This window comes from Oncorhynchus gorbuscha, unplaced genomic scaffold, assembly GCF_021184085.1.
Source record: "Oncorhynchus gorbuscha isolate QuinsamMale2020 ecotype Even-year unplaced genomic scaffold, OgorEven_v1.0 Un_scaffold_3701, whole genome shotgun sequence".
Classification (NCBI taxonomy): Eukaryota; Metazoa; Chordata; class Actinopteri; order Salmoniformes; family Salmonidae; genus Oncorhynchus; species Oncorhynchus gorbuscha.
In genome coordinates this window covers 36,047-44,311 of record NW_025747882.1, presented here as the reverse complement: position 1 = coordinate 44,311, position 8,265 = coordinate 36,047, and the positions used below count along the sequence as shown (strand labels likewise).

Genomic DNA, 8,265 nt, shown 5'->3' with positions numbered 1-8,265 from the left:
TAACGTGACTGCGTTTCCAGAGAGTGACACATATGGTCAGCAACAGTTCCCCGGTCTGTAACTGAGCCTTGGTTAAAGTTCAACGTGGCAACACTGCGTCGAATTGTACCGAAGGTCACTTTCCTTCAATGCCAAACTCTGCAAAGATTTTCCCCACATACTCACACAGATTAGTGTAGGGTTGACCACAGGATGTGAAAAAGAACAGTTCTGTGTCTGAGGTCATTCCACTCAGATGAGGCCTGATTTGATGGAATCGTTGAAGCCAAGTGTATTCCTCCTGACATAGAACAATTCGGCACTCCCGAAGCTATAGTTAGTTTTGTGGGAAGCTACACACATCTGATAACCCCCACCTTCCGGGGTTACTTCACTGAAATCACTCACACTAAATAGTGTGACTGGGGATCGTCGAGTGCCATTAAATATTGCCAACCGGCTGGCCATGAGAGCTGCAAACCTACGCCTGTCAGAGCATGTGGCACGTTCCTCCAGCCTACTTAGAACTGAAGGAATGGCTTGATTGCTTAGCTCAACAAAGCGTTTTAACTCCGCAGCGCTGAGCACCTCGTCCCTGCAGCGTTGGCGGAATTTTGACCTATACGTTGCCTGGCTCTGCCGTGAGTCCCTGTCCATCTTCGCCAAGCAGAGTAACATCTTTCGAATTGCAGCGACCTTAGCTTGCATACCATCTGGCCGGAACTGAATAAGATAATTGAGGAAACTTCTAACATCGGTTCGGTACATTTTTAACGTGGATGGTGCCAAACCACGGCTGTCACATTGAGCATACCAATCAGACACACGTCTGTAGTTATCCAGAAAACACAGTCCTTCATCGGACTTGCCCTCCGACATAATGTGGAGGAATTGCCGTACTCGGGACATACTGGTGCGACTATTGTCAATTCGTTTAACTGAAGGTTGTACACCCACAATATAGTTTTCATACTCGTTCAAAATGGCATTACTCCAAACCTGAATTCGGGACGGCACACCGCCGTCTTCATCACTCTCGCTATCAGTGAAAGTCGCCACGACGCAGCCTTGCTCCCTCGGTTCCGAGCACAGTTCAATATCCACTTGACTGGTTGGCTGCACCGCCGTCGAAGAACATGCCGTCTGATCACACTCGTCCACCAGCTGCTGCTCCACGGACAAACACTGCAAAATCACTGGGTCCTCCGGCCGCGGTTGAAGCACTGATTCGGCCTGCTGTCTCTCAGTAGAAATCCGGCTAAATTGCATAGCATTCGTCCAATCCATAGTACCAAACTTAAGTGCATGTACAGACTTCAAATGTCGATCTAGCCGCACTATATTCTGTTTACAACAAAGTCCACAGTCGCGTCTTGGTCTGGTACTCATAGCTTCTCTCTCCTGCCTTCGTCCGTGTCTCTTTGTTTGCTGCACCTAACCCTAACCCTAACCTGAGAAAAAATAATAAATGATACTAAACTGTTAATGTTGGAAATTGTTACTAGGTTTGTTTTGTTAGTGAATTGACACCTCCTGTCCTATTTTATTAAATGAAAGATGTTATGGGTGTAAGATGGCACAGTGATGCCATCTGTTGGTAAATGTTCATTACTGCAACTCTTGTGTTTTACTGGGGTGCTTGAGATACCCGGATGTGTTGTGATGTACTGAACAAGACTGGTCACTCGCACCAATGCCTATATCTCGTCATTTAACGTTCAAACAGTTGCTCAATGTGAAAATACAATATAGACCAACGAAGCAACTCTGTTTCCTCTGTCTGATTTCTCTTTACAATGAAAGGGGGTGCACCGTTCCTGGAGGTACTGCAATACCAGGTCGATGCGTGGAGTGGACGGAGCAAGCCCCTATTCCATCTCCCTATTCCAAAAATCAATTTAATATATGGTCCCCAGATAGGGGACGTATCAGATATTAAACTGATAAGAACAGATTTTTTTTTTTTTTTTTTTTGGAAAAATAATTTTTATTTTCGTTTCATATTCAAATACAATTACAAATTTAGTGCATAACGTTGTACATAACATGGATACTTACAAACAGTATCAAAAAGTACCATAACAATATCAGAATACCAAAACTCCTTAAAAAAAAAAGTGCTGTTCAGCAGAACCTGACCAGTATTATTGGCCTATATTCGAGATTAACATACCTCTAACAATCTCACAAAAACAATACAAACAATTCTATAAATACAAATATATACATATGCCAAAATGCACTCTGGATAAACCTCAGTGTATATAAAATATCTACAAAGGCTTAGTTTACATTCCAAATGTACCTATGTGATACACTTATATTGGTTATACACACATTTACAATGACGGGTAAATCCCTTTCCATCTCTGTTTTACTGATGCAATGCCCCCCCTTATCTATTTCGAATTGTATTCTTTTCCAAACTTCCTGTTTTATAAATTGAACCAATCCCGTCGGTGACCACTTGAGGGTGTCATTAACTGCACCACATCTGGCCTCCCAAAGTTTGGTCTTGATAAGGGACACCAGAGTCACTAATGCTAATAATTGCACCCTTTCCACGTTTTTTATTTCAAGTTTGGCAACACCTTCATAATCAATGTTTAAAATCTCAAAAAATTGTTGACTTTTTCCCCAAACTGATTGGGCAAAAGAACATTCCCATAAAACATGTGGAATTGTTTCGATTGCGAAACAATTGTGCCTGGGACAAAATTTATTTAGGGTCAAATTGTGATCGTATAAAGTTGAACGGACCGGAAGACGTCTGTGTAAAACAAGCCAATTAAAATCTTTCAGTCTGTTATCTAACCCTTTTAATTGTGTCCGTATCCAGGTGGAAGGCGATATTGGTAACCTGTCTCTTGGACGACAATTTTCTATTAATTTTGCGTATAGCAATCTGTGGTTGATTACATTTTCTTTTACTTTGCAGACAGGGGTTTTCCTTGCCCATTCCACTATTTTCTTAAAATGTAACGGGATAATTTCAGCTTTTGGCTTACTATTATCCCACTTCACCATGAATCTTAACGGTACAGACAGCCAGAATTTGATTAAAATGTGACATTTGTGTACAGCAGACGACAAAAGACAACAAATGTTTGAGTAGAACAACGCATCTAGCTTGAGAGGAATATGAGGGAAATCCCTTCCACCAGCCTCTATAGGCTGGTACATCCGATCTCTACGGATGTACTCATATCCCCCCCAAAAGAAATTAAACAGAACCCTTATGAAAGTTTTTCTTAGGGACACCGGCATGGGAAACACATAGGCAAGGTGAAGTAATGAAGGCAGAATGTCCGCCTTCAGCACTAACACCTTCCCACTAAACGATAGTCTCCTTACTTTCCACAGTCCCAATCTTTTATTAATTGTTAATAGTTTTTCTTTCCAATTAAACATGTCATCTTTAATTTCATTTCCAAAAGATATACCGAGCACTACCATTGGTCCTGTGCACACAGTCAAACCACATAACTGATCCGTTCTCCATTTCCACTGTCCCAAATATTTTATTTCTGTTTTATTCTTGTTTATCTTCGACCCTGACGCAACAGAGAATTCATCAATGATTTTGATAGACTCTTTCAAGCTCAGGTCGTCTTGTAAATATAAAACTGTGTCGTCGGCATATTGCGATATTTTTAGCATATCCCCTCCAGGTAAAATGATGCCTTTGATGTTATAATTGGTCCTAATTGCGCATGCGAAAGGTTCAATATATAACACATACAATAGAGCAGATAGAGGGTCACCCTGTCTGACACCTCGTAATTGCTTGATAACATTTCCAATATTCCCATTAATATTTACCCTGCTACCCACATTACTATACAGAATTTTTACCCATTTCATAAAATTATTTCCGAACCCAAATTTTTCCATAATTCTAAACAAAAACTCATGGTTTACCATGTCAAAGGCTTTTTCCTGGTCCAAATTCACAGTAATAGCCGGCAGGTGCCTTTCCTCTAAATAGGCTTGAACGTCTCTGTGCAATTGCAAGTTCCAGGTTAATCTTCTCCCCACCACACCACATGTTTGGTCTAAACCAACAACATATGCCATGGCAGAAGATAGGCGATTAGTTACAGCTTTGCTTAATAATTTATAGTCAACACACAACATTGTTAAAGGTCTCCAATTTGCTAATGTCTTGGGGTCTCCCTTTTTATACAGTAGAGAGATTACCCCCTCACACATCGAAACTCCCATATGCTCTAAACCAAATATACCTCTAAACACTTCCAAAAGATGACATCCAATTATATCCCAAAAACGATGTAAAACTCTTTAGAGAGCCCATCCACTCCTGGTACTTTGTTATCTTTCATGCTCTTCAGCGCCCTATGAATTTCATCTAATTTCAATTCCCCTTCTAATTGGTCTCTAATATCTAAAGGTATCTGCACATCCACGCATTTTAAAAATGTGGTCCCTTTCTCATAATCAATTGTTTGTTTTTGAAATAGTTGAGAAAAGTGGTGTGTAGCGACACCAAGCATGCCATCTCCATCCTCAACCATCTCCCCATCTTGGTCCAATAAAGCCGAAATAGTCCTCCTCTTTCCCCGTGATTTAATTTGCTTGAAAAAATATGCAGAGCACTTCTCATCATTTTCCCATTTATCTTGCTGACTTTTAAAAATGAAGTCTCGAGCTTTCTTTTCAAATAATGTGTGTTGCTTTTTCAGCAGGATGCCCAATTTGTCTTTATCTAATCCGCCACCATTTAAATTTCCTTGGATGTGTAGATCTTTTAGTTCATTCTGCAATTTATAAAATTCTGTGTGGTTATTACGTACTTTGTCTTTGCAAAAATTCTGAATAAAAATCTTGATTCTTAATTTTGTGCTCTCCCACCACTCTATGACTGTGGAATAAAAAGGTTTCATAGCTACACAGCCCTGGAAAAAATACCTGAATCTTGTCCCAAAAGTTTTGTCATGTAAAATGCCGTTATTAATTTTCCAATAGCCTTTTCCAAATTCAGTCGTTTTTAAATCTACTGTCACAGACAGGCAACTGTGGTCCGAATAAAAAACCGGTGTAACGCACGCGGAGGACACACGGAGTTCACGCGGAACAAACAGATAATCTATTCGGCTCCTCGAGCCCCTGCTGTTTCCCCAAGTGAAACCGGGATCATCCGCATGCGCTATTCTATAAGTATCAACCAAATTATATTTACCTATAAGACTTTTTACAAGATGCCCGCCGAGATTACCTCGGTCATATGACACATTAAAATCTCCCCCCCATAAACACCTGTCTGTTTGTCATGAAAATAGCGTCTAGGTCGTTAAGCATTTCCCTCCTTTCCTTGGGTGCCGATGGTGCATATACATTAATAAATCTAAAACATTTACCCTTCCAATCGATATCTACTATTAAAACCCTCCCGTGTACTGCCGAAAAACTTCCTACTATTTTTAAATCCCTATTCCCACATATAACACCAACCCCTGTAGAATGCACCCCCTCCGACACTCCACCTCGACTCTCCCTGCACCCATTCCCGCGTAAACCTCTCCACGTCATTTTGATCTTTTAAATGTACTTCTTGTAAAAAACACACAGAGAAGCGAATGGAGGACAAATGGGAAAAAACAGTCGCCCTTTTAACTGGGTTCCTAAGCCCTCTAACATTGATGCTAGCTAGGTTAATAGACGACATGAGGTAAAGAGGGAAAAAGACAACTATCTAAAAATGACATTATTTTCCAAACTCACTTTAAGTACATTAACTCATTTGGCGGCCTGTCTGGGAAACGATGGTCACCAGTCGGAGGACTGTCCACCAAGACAGGGGTCGGGAAAACACTGTCCTCCTCCCCATGCTCCCCCTCCATCTGCGTGGGTGCAGGAACCCCACTGGGTGCCAGACCGCTGCTCTCGATGGAGGCCGCGCCTGACGGGGATGGCAGAGTCTCCTCCGCGCTGCCCAGGTTTCCCTCGCTTTTCTCCTCAGACTTCCCGCTTTCAAAACAGCTGAAGCGATTCCCCCCCAAAGCGGACTTCTCCGTCGCATCCATGCTGATGAGTGGGGAAACAGGGCTCATCTGCTTCCTTTTCACCGAGCACTTTCTCCTCTCTCTCACCGTTGTCCAGCTCTCGGTTGCCGCGGGCGCGGTGGGCTCCCCCTTCTCCTCCTCCACTTGCTTATTCCAACTGCTGCCCGCTTCTCCTCTCTCCTCGTGAGATGATGATGGCGTCTCACTCCCGCTCTCCTCGGACTCTCGCAGTTCTCTCTCCATCACTAGCTCATCCACAACCTCATCAATAGCGCGTAGTTCCATGCCTTCTCCCTCATCTGGTCTTTTCCCGCTCTGCGCTCTTTTCCCGCTCACCGCTCTGGCGTAAGAGGGGACTGCCTTCGGGCAGTGACGGAACAGGTGGTCCTCCGAGTTGCACAAACTGCAGCGCTTGGGCACGGTGCAATCCCTCATTGTATGACCAATAATCCCACAGTTTCTGCACCTTGTCTGCGAGCAGGCATCCGCGAGGTGCCCGTACGTGCTACACTTCCTGCAGAAACGAGGCTGTCCAGCATACATGAGGTAGCCCCTGTCCGCGCCGATGGAAAAAGAAGCGGGAGGATGGCGGTAACCATCATAGCCGGTCTCGTCCTCCCTTAGCAGCACACGAAACTGCCTCTTCCCTGTCCAGATGCCTAGGGCGTCCTTAATGTCTCTCACTCCAGGCAAGATGGTCACATACCGGCTGAGGTAGCACACTAACGTTTCTTCAGTGACCCATGGGTTAAACATGTGCACCGTTAGCACCCTCATATTGTGCCTGCACATGGACTCAACGTTAAAATCCACGAGGGCGGGTGCTGTCGCGTTAGCACGGAAGAGCCCCCTTACTTCCTCCAGCCGTGTGATGGTGTAGAGAGACACATCATAGAACTTCTCAGGTGTGTTCTGTTGCAGGCAGTGCACATCGTCTGCTGTCAGGCGTAGAGGTCCAAACAGAACCTCCTTTCCAAAACGAACTCTCTCCATCAAATTTTCCTTTCCTGTCCAATTGAAACGAAGCGTGTTCTTCAGTCCAGCAGCCGCTGACTGTGACGTGGCCGACGACGACATCGCACCACCTTGTGGATCCCGCGCGAAAATGCAGTCGATCTTCCTCTTGATCTTAGCCAAAAGGCCGAGAAGCGATACCTGCAATGATTTCGGAACGAAGTGGCCGTTCTCCGACACGTCAAATTCGATTATGGTTACACCAAAATGAGCACTGTATGCTTTTTGTTTTCCATAAAAAAAATATAAGGCTTTAAATAAATGGTGGCATGGATGTGGAGTTGATCAACGCCAGGAATAACCACGTTTGACTGTTACAAAGTAACACATTTGTAGGTTCTAAGATCACGTGGTCATCCGCCCTCCAATCAGAAATGAGAGAACACGTTAACCTGATCAACAGCTAAATTGGAATAATAATATATTACGTGTTTGGGAGGGGGGCGGGCAATTTGGAGATAATAATATTGACATAACATTTGATCTTGTATCAAGTATATCTGGAAGCATTGCTGCCACAAACGAACTGAAGCAATTGTCCACTTGGTGGCGCCAGAGTTCCACCGACCGTCACTTTTTCCTGGTTGTCCTGTGTGGTACAGAAAACTGCATTTCAATGTTGAACGACTTGACTTCAAGACATCGTCAACGAAAATAACGTGAACAATAAAAATAGCCTGTCTTTTTTTTGTATCTGTCTGTAGAGCCTTGTATGATAAGTCCATTGTGAGAAGGCCTTCATAAAGTGTCCCTCCTAAATTACGAGGCCAAACTTCAAAGATGTCTATGGCACTGGACTGCAGTAAGAGAGCTAAGGAGCGGATGGTCCTGGCTGCCTAAATGTTTCCTCCACATAATAAACTAAGAAACATGGCACTTTGGAGGCTTACTTTTATAATTTGACTTACTCAGTCACTATAACTAACTTCATAAAATGCCATTAGGCCTAATGAAGATACTATAAATGTAAGTTACTTGATTGGTGTCTTGTGAATCCACCTGTATGCGCATTAAGGTTGAATATTTCCCCGGTATTATACGATAATAAATCACTTTTCTCCCGGGTCACCTGGTAGTTTCCACCAAAACTTGGAAGTGTCATTGAAAAGCATTATAACGCATATAAATGTCTGGATTTGATGAGCTTTGATTCAGCATGAACATTCTAATCTGATGCTACCTGAGCCTGATGAGCCCGATATTAACCACATTTAATGAGCCCTACATTAACCACATTTAATGAGCCCTA

At 43.2% G+C, this 8,265-nt stretch overlaps 1 non-coding gene across 1 annotated transcript; it reads right to left on the bottom strand.

The window, feature by feature from the left end:
• Positions 1-1,780: 1,780 nt before the first annotated feature.
• LOC124028057 lies at positions 1,781-1,964 on the bottom strand. Its single transcript, XR_006837544.1, has one exon. It is a non-coding gene; the product is annotated as a U2 spliceosomal RNA (small nuclear RNA).
• Between the last annotated feature and the right edge of the window lie 6,301 nt (positions 1,965-8,265).